Source organism: Macaca nemestrina, chromosome 11, assembly GCF_043159975.1.
Source record: "Macaca nemestrina isolate mMacNem1 chromosome 11, mMacNem.hap1, whole genome shotgun sequence".
Lineage (NCBI taxonomy): Eukaryota > Metazoa > Chordata > Mammalia > Primates > Cercopithecidae > Macaca > Macaca nemestrina.
The window spans coordinates 76,126,170-76,145,762 of record NC_092135.1 but is presented as its reverse complement, the minus strand read 5'-3'; the positions used below and the strand labels follow the sequence as shown (position 1 = coordinate 76,145,762).

The window sequence follows — 19,593 nt, the reverse complement described above, 5'->3', positions numbered from 1 at the left end:
AAAAAAATAAATAAATAAAAATAAAAATAAATTACTTATAGTCTTTTTCTTTAAGAAAGTCTTATTTTCCGGAGTACATATGGCTATAGCACGGAAAGAGAGAAAAGTGGGAAAAAAAAGGCACCATGTCTTGGAAAGCTTTTTAAGTTATTTGGTAGTTTTTTGTTTGTTTGTTTGTTTGCTTTTTCTTAATGGTAGCCAGGCCGGTAGCCTTCAGGCAAAAGCTTGTGAGGTCTCTGTGAAATCTGCCCAGCCCAATAGGAAAACCTCAGGATACTGCTATTGTAGTGAGAGCGGGCTTCCTTACAGGACCCGGCTCTGTCCATGAAGCCCTCTGTTTAAAAGACCCACTTGAGTGCTTGAAGCTCTCAAATCAGCTCCCTTGGGGACTCACTCGTAAACAGAAGCAGACAAGCCACAATCACCAGATATCTGAGGAAAAACTCAAACATGAAAGACAGATCAAAACAAACATAAAGAAAGTCACTTGGAGGACACCGAGGTTTCCCCTGAGTCACTTGGAGGACACCGAGGTTTCCCTGTGCAGGGAGCAGAAAATGTCAATAACCTCAGAGGGGTGACAGAAGATACTGCATCCATCAAACAAGAAAGGGATGCTAAAAAAAAAAAAGAAAGAAAGAAGACATTTCAGACATGCAAAACTCAATAGAAAAGCTGGAAAACTGCCTCTTTGAAAACCTAGAAAAAAAAAAAAAAAGAGGAAAAGGAAAATAAGGTTGAGGAAATCTCCCAGAAAGTAGGGCAAGAAGATTAAAAACAAAGAAATATGACAGCAAACATAAGAAAATTAAAGAACCAATGAATCTAGGAAGTCTAATACCCAAATAATCCGAATTTCAGAAAAAGAGAACAGAGAAAAGTGAGGGGAAGAAAGCATCAATAAAACTAATGAAGATGTTTCAGATCTTAAAGACCTTAATTTTCCAGACTGAAATGGCACACCAAAGAGGGACAAAAGACTGAATATAAACAGAGAAAACACTACCAACTACCAGACAGAAAAACAAACTTAGGTTTTAGAATGGCTTTGGTCTTCTTAACAATAATTTCAGAAGCTAGGGGGCAGTGGACTAAAGCCTTGAATATTCTAAAGGAAAATTATGCCCAACCTTGAATTTTAGGCCCAAACTATCAATTAAGAATGAGAATAGTGTAAAAATATTTATAGACATTTAAGATCTCAAAAACTTTACCCTCTCAGGAAGCTAACGGAGGATGTGCTACACTAAAAAGAAAGAAAGGGGAGGAAGGAAAGAAGGAAGAGAGGAAGGAAGGAAGAGAGGAAGGAAGGAAGGAAGGAAGGAAGGAAGGAAGGAAGGAAGGAAGGAAGGAAGGGAGGGAGGGAGGGAGGGAGGGAGGGAGGGAGGGAGGGAGGGAGGGATGGAGGGAGGAAGGAAGGAAGGAAGGAAGGAGGGCGGGCGGGCGGGAGGGAGGGAGGGAAGGAGAAGGAGAAGGAGAAGGAGAAGGAAAGGAAAAGGATGGGAGGGGAGGGGAAGGGAACGGAAGGGAGGGGAGGGAAGGGGAGGGGAGGGGAGGGAGGGGAGGGGAGGGAGGGGCGGGGAGGGAGGGACAGAGGGACAAGCAAAGAAGAGGAAAACACAAAGACATAGAAAGCAGGAGATCCAATACAGGAGAGAGGTGTGTGTTGACAATAAAAAAGGTTTAAGATCAAAACATACGCAAATAAGTATTTTGAAAGGATCTTGAGGGAGGATATCAAATGTACAGGAGATTTTTCTAAAGCTAAGTGGCAACTGGTTTGAAAGAGTCTAATTTAAGAGGTAATAACTTCGAGCTACTTTTAAGAGTATTTTTTTTCTTTCTCAACCATTTGATGATAAGCAAGTATTAACCAAATTAATATTCTATGGGATGGCTCTTTTTTTTTTTTTTTAAACAGAGTCTCACTCTGCCACCCAGGCTGGAAGGCAATGGTGCAATCTCGGCTCACTGCAACCTCCGCCTGCCGGGCTAAAGTGATTCTCGTGCCTCAACCTCCCAAGTAGCTGGGACTACAGGCATGTGCCACCACGCCTGGCTAATTTTTTGTATTTTCGTTAGAGACGGGGTTTCACTGTGTTGGCCAGGCTGGTCTTGAACTCCTGAACTCAGGTGATCCGCCCACCTTAGCCTCCCAAAGTGCTGGGATTACAGGCATGAGCCACCATGCCCAGCCCGGCACTTTATTTCTAACAAAACTTTGCTAATTGTCACACTGGCACACAAGTTCTCTAAATTCAGTCTCCATAATTTGGTTAATATTTGCTTATCATCAAATAGTTGACAGAAAAAAAAATTCTTAAAATTAGCTTGAAGTTATTACCTCTTAAATTAGACTTTCTCAAACCAGTTACTACCTAGCTTTAGAAAAATTTCTTGCACATTTGATATCCTCCCTCAAGTTTCTTTCAAAATATTCTCTCCACCTCCATCTCCCACCCTCCTCCCCAGACACACACAGCAGCTCTAACTCCAGGTCAGCACACAAGAGGTTCTCATAGGTGACTTCCCCTGCATACTCATGGCATGCAGATGTCCCCAAATTTACTTCTGCAGATATCTCCTGATGCAGATGTACTCATAGCTGGAAAAACCAACTGCAGTTGGCTGAAAAATACACACCAATCCCACCCTTAAAAAATATGTTCACTTCCTAATCCCCTGAGCTTGTAGATATTACCTTATACGGCTAAGAGAGAATATTACCATATATGACTCCCAAACATATGATTAAGTGAAGGACACTGAGAGGAGGCGCTTATCCTGGATAATCCAGGTGGGCCCTAAATACAATTACATGTATCCTTAAGACAGAGACACAGAGAGTTCTGACACAGACAAAAAAAGAAGACACACACAGAGGAAAAAGGGATGTAAAATAAGACAGAGATTTTGAGTTATGTGGTCACGAGCTAAGGAACACCAAGGACCAGAACCACAGAGAATGAATTTGTGTTGTTTTCAGCCACGAAGTTTGCGGTAATTTATTGCAGTAGCCATGCGAAACCAGTATACCACTCTACCACGGCAGCACTCACAGGTGCACCCACACAAGGCCACCTTTATAGGCAGGGACCCACTGGCTATCGCTTTCTCTTTAAAAACAAAACAAACAAACGAAAACCCCAGCACTTTGGGAGGCTGAGGTGGGAGGATCGCTTGAGTCCAGGACTTTGAGACCAGCCTGGGAAACACAGGAGACCTAAATTCTCTACTAAAAACAAAACAAACAAACAAAAACAACAACAGGCCGGGTGTGGTGGCTCACATCTGTAATCCCAGCACTTTGGGAGACTGAGGTGGGTGGATCACCTGAGGTCAGGAGTTCAAGACCAGCCTGACCCATATGGTGAAACCCCATCTGTACTAAAAATACAAAACTTAGCTGGGCGTGGTGGCAGGTGCCTGTAGTCCCAGCTACTTGGGAGGCTGAGACAGGAGAATTGCTTGAACCTGGGAGTCGGAGGTTGCAGTAAGCCAAGATTGTGCCACTGAACTCTAGCCTGGGCAACACAGCAAAACTCTATCTCAAAACAAAGACAAAACAAAACAAAACAAAAAACCCTCCTGTAAGAAAGAGTTCGTAAAGAGCTTACTAAAGCCTTTGGTAAGTAAACTAAACCCTATGGTAAGTGATTCAACATAAATCTAATTTTCTATCCCTTTCTTCATCTCGAAAACCAAAGGCTGGATAATGATATCACTAAGTACACAGGTTACGTGACAGTGGCCTCATCATTTTGTGCTGACTTTCTGTCCCATTGGCCACTGTATAGAGAAGAAGATGATCAAGTAAGGACACTGTTTTTACTTTGCAGCCTGTGAACTCAGTCTCATTGCTATGTCATGCCTCATAATCCCTAACCACACAACTTTAAGTGCTATCTGGGTTCTCAGTTTCCTTTGTATTGACACAGTATATGCTAGCTTTTTCACCACACATAAACCAGAGACGGGTCTCTTTCGTTTCATTCTACCTGTTGGAAAATACTTTAGTTCTTCACATAAGACAAAAATTAGATGCCAACTTTCTCAAAACAGCCAATAAGAGAAATCCTAATCACGTGGCTGTGTAATACAGTATTAAAAAAGAACTGTGGAAAAATTGGATGCATCATCTGATTAATCAGCATATTAGGTAGGCTCGAGTAGTTGAAGGTTATGTACTAATTCAACTGTGACTAGATTTTAACAGTTTGAAATATCATTTTCAAAAAAGGCAAAATTAATACTTTTTTGCCCAGCCTTTGATATTTTCATAGCCAAGAGCCAAATGCTTCTAAAGTGTGACAAATGATCATTCTAATTAAACTGATCAAACACTTAGCTGTGCTGCTTAGTGATATAATACCCTTAAGAGGATTAGACAAACAATTCTGGAAATACACAAATCTATCATATTTATTAATGAATTAGTGTTTCAATAAGTGACTACATGTAACTTCTCATTTGTCCAAGTCACTGACCTAAAAGTGACTTGGGCATATATACTGGAAATATCTCCTACTGTGCTGCTTGATTTTTTGTCCTCTGCACAGTGTTTGTGCTGAAAAGATCCTTCAGTAAAGTCCAATTTGTCTATTGTTTCCTTTATCATGAGCACTCTTTATGTCCTGTTTAGGAAATCTTTGCTTATTTCCTTTTTCTAGAAGCTTTGTTGTTTTACCTTTCTCAGAACTACAATCTATCTGGAACTGTTATTAGAGATCCAGAACTTATTAGATCAGGTAGAATTCTAAGACTTCTTTCTCCCCCATCACTTCTCACTGACATCATCTGGGGCTAACTACAGGCTCCCTTGTTTCTTTAAGGCCATTACAGCCATTGTCCACACCACAGAGAACTGAAGGCCACTGAAGCTTCTCTTTTCTTCCCATCCACCAGCCTTCAACTTTGGCTTCCTCCCTTCCCTGTCTACTTAATCATGAGCCGTCACTCCAACTTCTTTTTAGCACTCTCATTTCCCCCCAACTCACTCACTCAAACACAAATCCCAACCCTGGCAAGGAAAAGACATTATGGGCCAGTTGGCTTTGGAGCTACAGGAAACTGGGTTTGAAATCTGATTATACAATTTACAAACTGCAGGAGCTTGGCAGTCAGTTGACGTTTCTATTTTCTCATCTGTGAAACTGAGAAAGGCTGGGCCTCACAGTGGGGGAAGGTAGGGTAGAGTGTGGAGGTAAAGGATTAACAATACCAACACCTTGTAGGCCTATCGTAAGGATGAGAAATAATGTTTGTTAAGACTCTGGTGCAGAGTAGGCACCGAATAAGTAAATGAATAGTAGCAAAAAAGAATCAATGAATCAATAAAACTGCTAGCCAACTCACTCAACTGCACTGATAGAGTAACTCTCCCTCTCAGGTGGGCTTCCAATGGTAAGCTCTTTCCCCTTCACCGCACTGGCTACGTTAACTTTTACCACAATCCCTCAAGACCTCCACTTCACTCCTCCGCCTGCCTCCTCACTTTCAACAGATATCTGGAGGACTTCCGCTTCTGGCCAAGATGAAGGACTGAATTTATCTTCCTGTTGGAGACAACCAAGAAGTGGACAAAACATACAAAGAAATAGTTTTCAAGATATTATCAGGCAACAAAAGACAGTGATCCCCAAGAGAGAGGAAAGGAGTGAAGTGAGTCTTAAGAAAGACTATACTAGGTTACTGCCTTGAGTGAGGTTCCAGCAGTGGCACAGGGAGGGGGAACCCAGGCCCACGGCAACAGACTTGAGCTGACAGTTCAGAAAATCCAAGGCAGCTGTAGTCCAAAGGAAAAGAGAGATCTTCACAGAGAGATTTCCAGAGATCTGCAGAGAGTTCCCCTCAAGAATTCAGTGAGGCCAGGCAGGGTGGCTCACACCTGTAATCCCAGCACTTTGGGAGGCCGAGGCAAGTGGATCACTTGAGGTCAGGTGTTTGAGACTGGCCTGGCCAACAAGGTGTAACCTCCCCTCTCTACAAAAATACAAAAATTACCTGGGTGTTGTGTGGCGTACACCCATAGTCCCAACTACTCGGGAGGCCAAGGCATGAGAAACGCTTGAACCCCGCAGGCGGAGGTTGCAGTGGGCAGAGATCGCGGCACTGCACTCCAGCCTGGGCAACAGAGTGAGATTCTGTCTCAAAAAAAAAAAAAAAAAAAGAAAGAAAGAAAGAAAAGAAAAGAATTCAGTTAATTCATGCTCATAGGTATAAGGAAACCAAAGAGGCTTGAGAAAAAAACACTAGAATGCACTAGAGATGACAGAACAGTACCCACATTCATAGAATCAAGAACAGTCTGCTCCCACCTGCCAAACTAGAATGTCTCATGATTCAACGGACATTAGGTACAGTATACAGAAGGGTCTTGCCCGGTTCATGGCAATAATTAGCCTTAAATTGAGCACTATCTGGTCCCAATAATGAAATCTTAAAGCCAAGACCTTAAAGAGTCAAACTATTTACAAGTAAATTAATTGCATCACAGAACAAAGCTCAAGAACATTTAAAGGAATGCAAAAATATTCAGCACCCAACAAGGTAAAATTCCCAATATTTAGCATCCAGTGAAAAATTACCAGGCACATAAAGAAGCAGTGAAATACGACTCATGGTAAGGAGATCCTGACCCAGAGCTGTCACAAAGATTAGAATTAGCAGGCAAGAATATTAAAAACAGTTATAATTATATTCCGTATGTTCGAAAAGTTAAGTAGAGATATGGAGATATTTTTAAAGACCCAAATAACACTTCTAGAGCTGAAAACTACAAAGTCACAAAGTCTGAAATTAAAAATACATCCTTGGATGAGATTAATACTGTAGACATTGCCAAAGAAAAGATGACTAAATGTGGGCCAGGCGCAGTGGTGTGAGCCTATAATCCCAGCTACTCAGGAAGCTGAGGTGGAAGGATAGCTTGAGCCCAAGAGTTCAAGTCTAGCCTGGGCAACATAGTCTCACCTCATAAACTGAGGGGAGACTCTACCTCAATTTAAAAAGAAAAAATTAAAAGAAACTGAGCGTAAAGACACAGCAATCGAAACTATCCAAAGTGAAACAGAGAAAAGAGAACTTTAAAAACTGAACGGAGCCTCAATGAGCTGTGAGACAATTTTAAGCAGCCTAACATACAGTACATGGACTCCCCACAAAAGACAGAATCATGAAGAAAAAAACAGAAAAACCTATGTGAAGAAATAATAGCAGAAATTTGTTCAACTTTCTTGAAAATGTAAATCCCACAAATTCAAGATGCTCAATGAATCTCAGTGGCACAAGAGACATGAAGAAAACCACATCAAGGTACATCATGATCAAATTACTCAACACCAATGATAAAAATAATCTTTTTATTTCTTTTTTTCTTTTCCTTTTTTTCTTTTTTTTTTTTTTTGAGACAGAGTCTTGCTCTGTCACCCAAGGTGGAGTACAGTGGCACAACCTCAGTTTAATGCAACCTCGACCTCCCAGGTTCAAGTGATTATCCTGCCTCAGCCTCCTGAGTAGCTGGGGTTACAGGTGCCCACCACCACGCCCAGCCAATTTTTGTATTTTTAGTAGAGACAGGGTTTCACCATGTTGGCCAGGCTGGGCTCGTACACCTGACATCAAGTGATCTGCCACCTCAGCCTCCCAAATTGCTGGGATTACAAGCGTCAGTCACAGCACCCGGCAGATAAAAAGAAATCTTAAAGCAGCCAGAGAAAAAAGATACAATATGCACAAAGATAAGGATAATAGATTTCTCATTGAAAACAATGCAAACAAGAGGCTACATCTTTAAAGCACTGAAAAGAAAAATACAATCTACCTAGAATTTTATACCCAGTGAAAATATCTTCAAAATTGGCCGGGCGCGGTGGCTCAAGCCTGTAATCCCAGCACTTTGGGAGGCCGAGACTGGCGGATCACGAGGTCAGGAGATCGAGATCACCCTGGCTAACACGGTGAAACCCCGTCTCTACTAAAAAAAAATACAAAAAACTAGCCGGGCGAAGTGGCGGGCGCCTGTAGTCCCAGCTACTTGGGAGGCTGAGGCAGGAGAATGGCGTGAACCCGGGAGGCGGAGCTTGCAGTGAGCTGAGATCCGGCCACTGCACTCCAGCCTGCCAGCCTGGGCGACAGAGCATGACTCCGTCTCAAAAAAAAAAAAAAAAAAAAAAAAATCTTCAAAATTGAAGGCAAAATAAAGACATTTTCAGACACACAGAAGTGAAAAAGTTATCACCATTGGAAATAAGAAATGTTAAAGGAAGTCCTTTTAAGCAGAAAGAAAATGATTCCAGATGGAAATATGGATCTGCAAAAAGGAATGAAAGGCACCATAAATGGTAAATACATGGTAAATACACAAGATTTTGTGAATTATCATTTACATATCTTTAAAAGATAACTTTTCAAACAAAAGCAGTACCAATATATTGTGGGGTTTATTACATAAATATGACAACAATAGCACAAAAGTCAGGAAGAGAAAAAAACAAAGTATACTATTATAAGGTTCCAATACTATAAGTACTCACTGTAGTGTCAGATTGGAATGGCTGATTAAAAACTGACCCAAAGTCTACCTGGATTCTGCCATTCCCGAAAGGAACTATGAGTCTACTATGTGACTTGATCTTAAAGCTGACATCATATCTGATAAAGCACTACAACTGCAGTTAACAAGCACATGTAAGAATGGTCATGGGAACACTAATTGTCAGGCACACTTCTCAGGTTGAACAAATGCCACAGGTCCCCGTCAGTATTTTTTCTACATCTGTACATACATGTTTTCACAAATTAACTCTATGTGGACCATGTGCCAAGTCAGGATGATTTAGTGTCCAGGCATGTGATGGTCAGTACAGGTCTAGCACTGGCTTGGACACCTCACTCAACTCTCAGACCCTCAGTTTCCTCATCTACAAAATTACTTCTAAGATACTTTCTGTGATTTGGGTAATGCTGGAAAGGCTAATGTTCTAGTTAAGTCTTAGATATTGAGCCACTAAGAAAATATGTCTCTTGCCGGGTGCCGTGACACACAACTATAATCCCAGGTACTCAGGGGGCTGAAGCCAGGAGCTGGAGGCTGTAGTGCACCATGATCATGTCTGTGAATAGCCACTGCACTCTAGCCTGGGCAACGTAGTGAGACCCTCATCTCAAATAAATAAATACATAAATAAGAAAATACGTCTCTTGATACAAAATATTCTCAAAGTAATCCCAAAAGAATCATTATATTGGAAAATGGCCATTTTTTCACTCTCAAGTTGTCATTTTGAGTTGATTCTGTGAAAATCAGTTGCCTGCCAACTGCTAACTCCCAACATTGCCCACCAATATTTTCTTTAGACAGAGTAACCATGATTCTTAATCTTCAAATCAGAAAGGTGAATTTAATCTTAATTCTAAATGAAATATTAATATACATTTGTAGAGTCTACAATTTCAGAAATATTTATTTGGCCCGGGCGCAGTGGCTCATGCCTATAATCCCAGCAGTTTGGGAGGCTGAGGCGGGCGGATCATGAGGTCAGGAGATCAAGACCATCCTGGCTAAAAACCCCGTCTCTACTAAAAATACAAAAAATTAGCCAGGCGTGCTGGTGGGCACCTGTAATCCAGCTGCTCAGGAGGCTGAGGCAGCAGAATGGCGTGAACGTGGGAGACAGAGCTTGCAGTGAGCTGAGATCACACCACTGCACTCCAGCCTGGGTGACAGAGCAAGACTCCGTCTCAAAAAAAAAAAAAAAAAAAAAAAATTATCTGGAATTCCTAAAGCATTTCTGGAAGTCCTAAAGAAAATCTGTTTTAGAAAGAAAATTTCAAGGAATTATAGAAAATAGCATTAAAATCAAGGAACACCCCTGTACAACACTCCATCACCATCCTCAAAAAGAGATTACTAACTTCTTATAACAGTAATCATCTATGCCAGCAGAGGAAAAAGGAAGAAAGTTACATCATGATTTGTGGGCAGTTTTTAGAAGTGTCTGAAGAGCCAGGCACAGAGGCTTACACATGTAATGCCAGCACTTTGGGAGGCCAAGACAAGAGGATCACTTGAGGTCAGGACTTCAAGACCAGTCTGGCCAAAAAGGTGAAACCCCGTCTTTATTAAAAATATAAAAATTAGCCAGGCATGGTGACACACACCTGTAGTCCCAGCTACTGGAGAGGCTGAGGCAGGAGAATCACTTGAACCCGGGAGGCGCGGGTTGCAGTGAGCCGAGATTGTGCCATTGCACTCGGGCCTGGGTGACAGAGAGAGACTCCATCTCAAAAGAAAAAAAGTGTCTGAAGAAACAGAACCTTGCTTGCATTTAACTCATATGTTATTGATTTGCATATAAATGTCAAATGGCCCATTTCAAAAGCAAAAAGAGCAACTAAAAAGCTCCAGCACCTCCAACTTAAAGAAATGTGCTTTAATCTTTGTATATTTTATTGCTGGCTTTGAAAAATGTAATCCCTAAACCTCGTTATTTCACAAAATTTGGCCAGCTCACAAAGAATAATTAGGCATTATTCTCGAAGAATTTTTAAAAAATATTTCCTACACAGAGAAATAATTGTCAGTTAGCTACCCAATAATGGACATTTTGAGACTCGAAGTGCAGCACTGCCTTATCCAAATATGTGTTTTCCTTCAAAGTTTAAAGGGAAAAAGCTGAAAGTTTTTTCCCCCAGTGTTCCAAAAGATTAGAATGTAAACACAAACCAAACAGAACTATAATTAGCATTTCAAATGGCAAACAATGTACAGTATAATTTTATACGAATCAATTAACAAAAATTGTATATTTAACAACACTTACTGAATGTCCACTATGTACAAGGCTATGTGATGTGGGAGTTAAAAAGATGAATACATAGAGCTTTCTAGGTCTATGAAAAGCCCCTTAATAGCATTAGTTTTGGGGATTTAACAAATGAAAAAAAAAAAAAAAAAAAAAAAAACCCTTAATGGTTATCCTGCAGAGGCTCCCCATGACATTTGAGCAGTCACTTACAGGCAGCTAAAGGTTGAAGACTCAATATGTCAGAGAGCCAGGCAACCACAGGATTTGGCCCCAAACCTAAGCAATAAAATCAGTCAGCCTTCTAGAAAGACCCAGAAAAACACTTAGCAGTAAATACCCAAGCATTCCCTCAGAAGCAAATTAACAGAAATATTAAGTGTGTAGAAAAAGAGTAATGGTAGGGGTTTAAGGGAGAACAGAAGAGGACAGAAAATAATGTGAATTTTTATTTGTTGAAAGCAGAATTTCACAGTCTAATCAAAATTTAAAACGCTGCCTTTGGATACTGACACATGAAAGCTCTCATTTGATTTAAGAAAATTGAGTTTTATGTGTATGTTTCTTTTAATCACCCATAGGGATTAATAATTTTGGTCATATTTTACTATGTGCCAGATAGTATTTATGCACCGAACATGGCAAAGCCTGAGTGAAGAATCCAGAACATCCAATGGATTAGATGCATCTAATTTCTTCTCAGAATATAACAAATGTACAAACTGTCATATCTAATAGTCACTAAACACCAACAATATACCCAAGGCCAACTGAGTTAGACAAAGTTGAATTTGAAAGAAATGTTCTATTTGAATGTTTATTACTTGAAAAACTGAGATCCAATTAAATTATCCTTGGTCATTTTAGCTATTGTACCTTTGGGGGTACTATTTCTGTAACAACAACTCCCTAACATTGCTGGCAATATGTGGTGAGTTTTTACTCTGGGCCAGAAGTTCACAGAACACTTGACACAACTGGAGAGTTAAGCCCTAATAGTATGTCCATATTACAGATAGCATGTCCGTATTACAGATAGCATGTCCGTATTACAGATAGCATGTCCGTATTACAGATAGCATGTCCGTATTACAGATAGTACACCCACATTACAGACAAGGAAACCACCTTGGGCAGATTACTTAACCTCTTTGTGCTGCAGTTCTCTTATTTATTTATTTATTTTTGAGATGGAGTCTCACTGTCATCTAACCTGCAGTGCAGTGGTGCAATCTCGGCTCACTGCAACCTCTGCCTCCTAGGTTCAAGCGATTCTCCTGCCTCAGCCTCCTGAGTAGCTGGGACTATAGGTACATGCCACCACTCCCAGCTAATTTTCGTATTTTTAGTAGAGACTGGGTTTCACCATGTTGGCCAGGCTGGTCTCGAACACCTGACCTCAAGTGATCCACCCGCCTTGGCCTCCCAAAGTGCTGGGATTACAGGCATGAGCCACTGCGCCCAGCCTCAAAGTTATTTTTAAAAGGTATAAGTTCAATAAGAAAGAAGCAAAGACTAACATGAATTGACACTTGTAACATCTCCAAAAACCTGAAAAATCTAAACAATTACTTAAAATCCGTTCATTCATTCCAAAAATATTTATCCAACACCCACCATGTGCTAGGTCCAGAGAATCCAGCACTAGCTAAGCTAGACATTATCAATGAGGAGCATGTTCTCACTTATTTGTGGGAGCTAAAAATTAAAACAATTGAACTCATAGAGATAGAAAGTAGAAGGATGGTTACCAGACGCTGGGAAGAGTAGTGGAGAAGTTAGGGGGGAAGTGGTTGGCTAATGGGTACAAAAAAATAGAAACAATGAATAAGTGAGCTGGGAGTGGTGGCTCATGCTTGTAATCCTACACTTTGGGAGACCGAGGCAGAAGGATCCCCTGAGCCCAGGAGGAGTTCAAGACCAAACTAGGCAACATAGGGAGACTCTGTCCCTTAAAAAAAAAAAAAAAAAGGAAAAAAGAAACAATGAATAAGATCTAGTATTTGATAGCACAACAGATGACTATATTCAATAATAATTTAATTGTACATTTTAAAATAACTCAAAGAGTATAATTGGATTGTTTGTAACACAAAGGATAAATGCTGGAGATGACGGATACCCCATTTGCCCTGATGTGATTATTACACATTGTATTCCTGTATCAAAATAGCTCACATACCCCATAAATATATACACCTATTATGTATCCAAAAAAATTAAAAATTTAAAAACACCTCTACATATAAAGCAGATACCATAATGCACATTTTCAAACATCAGCCTGGATATCTATTATCACATACTTGAGATGTTTAAACCTTACTAAAAGCTCCCACAGCAACTCCACTATTTTCTTTAAAAAAAAAAATTTTTTTTTTGGCTGGGCACAGTGGCTCAGGCCTGTAATCCCAGCACTTTGGGAGGCCGAGGTGGGCAGATCACGAGGTCAGGGGCTCAAGACCAGCCTGACCAATATGGTGAAACCCCATCTCTACTAAAAATACAAAAATTAGTCGGGCGTGGTGGCACGCACCTGTAGTCCCAGCTACTAGGGAGGCTGAGGCAAGAGCATTGCTTGAACCCAGGAGGTTGCAGTGAGCCAAGATTGCGCCACTGCATTCCAGCCTGGGTGACAGAGCGAGATTCTGTCTCAAAATAAATAAATAAATAAATAAATAAATAAATAAATAAATAAAATTGATACTACACACCAAGATTCTTCATATTTCTTTTCATTACAGTCAAATACCTTTGACTCTCCTTTTCTTCTTTTCTAGGACAGTAGTTTTAGTTTTTAAACCAATCCATTTCATTTTCTCCAAACTTGAGAACTCCTATCTCAATCAGCAGTCCCTCCTAATGAGAAGCCTTGGATCTCTCCTGGTAGCCCCCACCTATCTGTTCCCTAAACTTACTGTATAAATGCTTTAATCTCTCATGGCTCCCTCAACTTCTGTTCAAATCATTTTCTAAGTCCACAACAGCCTTCTTCTCAGCATGACCACTTCCTGCTCAACCTTTTTGCAAATTTCTTCCATGAACTCTGGGAAACTCATGCCTATGCACAGGGACTGCATCTTCATCTTTCAACTAATATCTTGTAGGCCTATTGTCTTGTGACAACTCTATTGTCCTTATTTTCTTTTTCCTTAGAACCTTAAAATATAATCACTGGTCCATGCATGATCCTCTTTCCTTTTTTTTAATACAGCATCTGCCCCCATCCAAAGTTTCAATTACCCATGGTCAATCAGGTTCTGAGAATAGGTGAATACAGTGTAATAAGATAATTTGAAAGAGAGAGAAACCACATTTACATAACTTTTTATTACAGTATAGTGTTAAAAATTGTTCTGTTTATTATGATTGTTGTTAATCTCTTACTGTACCTAATTTATAAATTAAATTTTATCATAGATATGTACATATGGAAAAGAAGAATATACATAGGGTTTGGCACCATCGGAGGTATCAGGCATCTACTGGGGGACTTGGAACATACTCCCTTTGGATAAGGGGGGAATTACTGCACAATGATCACCTAGGAACTCACCACAAAACTGAAGGACTAGGTCATTATCAATAACTAACATCCGTGTGTGTTCCTCCCCACATGCTACCCTCTAGTCCATATAAAAGATAACTGCCATCCTAAGTTTTATGTTCATCATTCTCTTGCTTTCTAAAAAGATGTGGATTTCAACAGACACATATGCAAAACAGAAGTGCATGTTTGTATTTAGTGTTTGTATTTGATTGTTTCCCTGGCTTATGTAAATTAGTACAACCATTTGGGAATATAATTTGGCAATACTTAATAAGTTGAATATTCACATAACCTACAAACCAGCAATTTTATTCCTTGGTATTAACCCAAGAGAAATACTGGCACGTGTGCCCAGGAAACATGAATAATCAGAGCAACACTGCAAATCTCAAAAAATAACAAAATTAAAAAAAAAATAAATGGTCACTGAGAGGAGAAGAGAGAAACATACTGCATTATAAGACACATAATGGATTATTTTACTGCAGTGAAAGTCAGTGAACTACAACTACATACAGTATGAATGAATCTAGAGATATAATATTGAGTGAGAAAAAAAAAGTTCCAGAAGTCAATGGATAGTATGAGACCCTTTTTCCCCAAGATTTAAAGTTTTAAACAAGTATCATAATTATGACCTAATCTTTGCAGCAAAACAACAACAAAATCCTTCTTTTGAGAATGTATGCCTTATCTTTCAAAACTATATTATCTTCTCTCTACTCCAACAGTTTCATGAGTAAAGTCACAAGAACTTTTATCTCCTTATGCAGTGTACCTAATCCGGTATCTGTGGTGATACTAAGACCTCCAACCACAAAGATTTCATCTTGGAAGGACTTTATTTTTCTCCTTTAAGTAAAGTTAACTTAAGGTTAGAGCAATCTAGGGATAAGAAAACTTACATATGTGATTCTTGTAAAAGTCCAGCAGAACTACCTCATACTAAAGCCAAGAGTCACCTGACAAGTCATAGTAATCTGAAACTGAGGTATCGCCAAAGGTAATCCATCCACTGAATATATAATGGCGTTATCAACATTGAATCCAAAAATATGAGCAAAACCAGGATTTTTAGGCTTTCTAAAAGCCTGAACTTTTAATTTCAAAATATTTCCTTTTTACCTTAAGAAAAATTATTTTTTAGGGAAAAAATATATGAACTCCAACTGCAAAAGAATAATAAGAATAAAATCTACCAATCAGGGCCTTTCCCAGTGAGGGCTATGCATATTCTCTGTAAGTGATTATTGCTGAATTACACTGCAGCTTCCCTTCGACCTTGGGAACCCTGCTCACTCTCAGAGTTACTGCGAGGTCTTCTGTTTCGTTTATTATTAGTCTTTGTCTCTGCAATGCTGTAGCATGTGATAGAAATATCAACGTTGTGAGCTTGCAGTACCCAAAACCGTAGAAATGTTTCCAAAAAATAAAGCGGGGGTTGAGGGGGGGGGGATGAAAGAAAGAAAAGAAACAAAAACAAAACAAGAGGAAAACAAAGTTAATGGTATTAAGATGGGAAATTTCTCATTTTTACCTTGTGAAGACTACATTTCCTAATCAGCTTAGTGATATATAACCATTAGTATGCAATTTTTAAATTTAAGAAAAGATGTCCAAGAACATTATTTAGAAAAAAAATCACAACTGAATATAATAGACAATTGGTCAAACTTAGCCCAGCAATTTAAAAATGAAAGTTCCTATAGAAAAAACCTTACAGGATTTTTTGTCCAGAAGAGAGAAATAATCTGGCAACCCAGTGGGTTCACTTAGTTTCGTGTCATTTGCTTCATGTCCATTATGTAATGCTTCCCCTAGCTTTAGGTCTCTATGTTTAAGCAACCGTTCAGGTATATCACAGAATTGTCACAAAATCAGTATCTGGTTATAACTTTCAAAAACAGCTTAAAAGGTGCCTTGCAGATGTGTCTATATGCAGCAGAAGCTTTGGGGAGAAAATCTGCTGGTGTCATTACTTCTCCAGGCTTCCTCCCCAGGTCTCCCATTCCCTCCTCCCCCAGCATCCCCGGCGACACGATCTGCGGGCAGCTCCCGGCTTGATGCAGGGGAAGCACGTCTTGACTGCAATGCAAACCCTGTCCCGGTCTGAACCAGGGAAGGAAGACTTGGCCCTGGCCGGGGGTGTGGACGAAGGCTGCAGGCAGGGATGCAGGGGCGCCAGCAGCGGGTGGGCAGGGGTGCCCCGCGAGGGCAGTCCGCAGTGCACGCGCACAATAAAACCCAATGCACAACTTCCCCAGCCGCTCCTCTCGGCTTCCCGGATTCCCTGAAAGGTGCGGCGTAGGCGTTAGCTCGCGCGGGCGCGGGCGCTCTCACCCGCGCGGGTTCGGTTTTCCGCTGACAATTACATCAGTCCTTCTCCCTACCCCTGCTTCAATCCCCAGGCAGCCTGCAGGGAGCAGGGGCGCCGGCCCGCGCGAGGGAATGCGAGCGCGAGTGGCAGGCAGCCGGAATTCCCTGGCAACGAGGGGGAGGGAGGGCGGCAAACCGGGACCGCGCTACAGACGCCCCCTCCCATCCCGGCCGCGGGAATGGGCTGCCACCGCCGCCCCCACTTCCCTGTAGCCCGGGCTATCGGCCGGCTGCGCCTGCAGGGGGACGGCGATGCCCTGGGGGCCCAAAGCTGCGGCTGCCCACCCACGCGTCCCTCGGGGTCCTCAGCCAGCCGGAGGCGCACAATGCCCCCGGGCCGCGATGCGGGCACCGTGGCTCCCGCCCCGGGCAATCCCTTTGCAGCTAGGACACCTACCTGGAGGGCGAGCGGTGGCGCCACGGGTTCTGCGGCGGCTGCGCGGCTGCGGCGGGAGGCAGGAGGCGGAAAGCCGGCCCCGGCAGGCGGACCGGAGCGCGGGCTAGCAGAGGAGAGGAGGAGGCACAGGCGCCGCCTGCACTGAGCGGCGATCTCCAGCACCGACAGCGGCGGCGGCGACCGTGCTGCGCCTCCAGTGGTCCGCGGCGCCGCAGCCCCTCCTCTCCCACGGGCGGGGCGCGCTGGCGGGGCGGCGCTCCCGGCTCCCCGCCCCCGGCTCCCGCCTGTCCGCCCGGCTGGAGTGGAGCGGCCAGTGGCCGGGGCTCACGCTGCGCACCCACCCTACCGGGCGCCCCTCCCTGCGCTGCCAGATGGGCCGGGGATCCCGCAGCCGGCGCCCTGCGCCCTGGTCACGCGGGGTCCCAGAGCCGGGGCTCTCCCCTGGCCTGGCCTCCGTGGGAATCCGTGGTGTCCCGAGATCACCCGCCGTGGAAACCCCGAGCTGCCATCCGCGGGCCTGCGCTCAGTAGCGGGAGCCCTCGCCCGCGAAGTCCGGCGGAGGTGGGCCGGCCGCTGTCTGGAAGGGTGACCCAGAAGGGCTCCAGCGCTCGGGGCCAGGAGCGCCGCGGCAGGGAGCACTGCTGGAGACCGGATTCCGAAAGGAACGGCTGCCTAGCGGCCTCCGCTCGGTGCTGCCAAGCCCCTGTCCCTGGGCGCCCTTCTGAGGTCGTCATTTCATACACTTACGCGACTGTGCGTGCCTGCTCCCGTCCCTGACTCACTCGGGAGCAAAAACTTCTCGGGCCCAGAGAAACACCTGGGTTCTGCGAAAGGAAGAGCCGGTTCCTTCAAGCCCCTGGCAAAGCCCATCAAAGTCAGTCAGTTCCACCTCACCACAACCCTTAAACCCTTCCACACTCCAGGCCACTCCCGGCCTGCGTTCGGAGAGCAGATTAATCTAAAGGCAAATTTGCTAGGAGGGACGGGGTAATGTAAACATTTGTACAGACATTCTGTAAACAAGTGACTGAGGACATGTCAATATTTCAAGGCATTTGTGTCATCATCATCTGGGTGTGGGAGGCGGAGGGGAGTCCAGAGGACATCGACTGGACCTAACGGGAGCTGTTACAGAACATGCTGGGGTGCCTTCAAAAATGGAAGATACTGCTTACTAATGAGGCAACTGTGATGGCATTTCATTGTGCCCTGTGCTGACAAAATGATTTGCTATGAACTATGCATTCCTTCCCACAGTTTCTCTTGAATCTCCAATCTTACCTGTTGGATTAGCTTTTTCCACCTAGACTAGCAATGTTCTCATGTCCTCTTGTCACAAAATAATAGATGCGGGACGCTGCGACAATGGCAGCTTGTCCTTCATTCCTTTGCTGTGAAGACAGGCTCCTCAAGGGAGCAGTTGGGATGCTGACCTCTGCTTCATCACCCTTTCTACTCCTCCTTCTATCTGAGTTCCATTAACAGAAACTCTACTGAAATGGCTTTCTCCCTTAAAAGAAAAAAAGCTAAAACCCATAGATTTAAAAAGAAATACAAAAGTGTGAATGAAAATGAGAGAGTACACATAGCACACAGAATCTTTACCTAAAGAAGTTCTCTAGGCCCAGCACAGTGGCTCACGCCTGTAATCCCCGCACTTTGCGAGGCCGAGGCGGGCGGATCACTTGAGGTCAGGAGTTCAAGACCAGCCTGACCAACATGGTGAAACCCTGTCTCTACTAAAAGTACAAAAGCTAGCGGGATGTGGTGGCAGGCACCTGAAATCCCAACTTCCTGGGAGGCTGAGGCACAAGTATCACTTGAACCAGGGAGGCAGAGGATGCAGTGAGCCGAGATCATGCCACTGCACTCCAGCCTTGGCTACAAAGTGAGACCCTATCAAAAAAAAAAAAAAAGAAAGAAAAAGAAAAAGAAAAAAAAAAGAAGAGGTTATCTAATTTTTTCTCTGAACCCCTAATAGCAGAGAACCATAAACTATGGGGGAAGAGAAAGAACTACCACAACCTAAATCTCATGTTTTAATGTAAGAATGTTCTCACGCTTTTCACTCTATTCCATAGTATCTATGTGTGTTTTAATACTTTTAAAAATGGTTTTAAACATCAGGGAAAAAAAATTTCCCCCACTGTCTCATTGATTAATGGTCAAATAAGAGGTAACGGTACTACACCCATCCATCTGGGGAAATGGGTGGATTAAACACAGCGGGCTGTACAGAACTACAGATCAAGGCAGTTTCCTCACTCATTTGTGCGTCATTGTATTTTGAAAACTCAGACTGGCATAGATATGTAAATATGAATAACAGGCTTTTCACTGCTTTTTGAGCTATGGCAGGATTATTGCTCAAAAAAGTGCCAGAGAGCAATGTTTTCATTAAGCGTACATTCTTGCTGAGTGTTAAAGTCACAAGTCATATGTTGACTAAGAGGATCTTGGCTTCC

At 42.7% G+C, this 19,593-nt stretch overlaps 1 protein-coding gene across 12 annotated transcripts in view; it reads right to left on the bottom strand.

Moving 5' to 3' along the window:
* The window catches only part of LOC105468962 (oxysterol binding protein like 6), a 207,579-nt gene extending 190,285 nt beyond the window's left edge, over positions 1-17,294 (bottom strand). For 8 of the 12 annotated variants that reach the window (XM_071072996.1, XM_011719446.3, XM_011719450.3 and 5 more), the window contains exon 1: positions 17,129-17,293. The gene's annotated coding sequence lies outside the window, so the exon portion shown is untranslated. Of the gene's footprint in view, positions 1-17,128 lie in introns of all 12 variants that reach the window. The other 4 variants (XM_011719442.3, XM_011719447.3, XM_011719448.3 and 1 more) reach the window with 1 other exon arrangement.
* Positions 17,295-19,593: the final 2,299 nt, after the last annotated feature.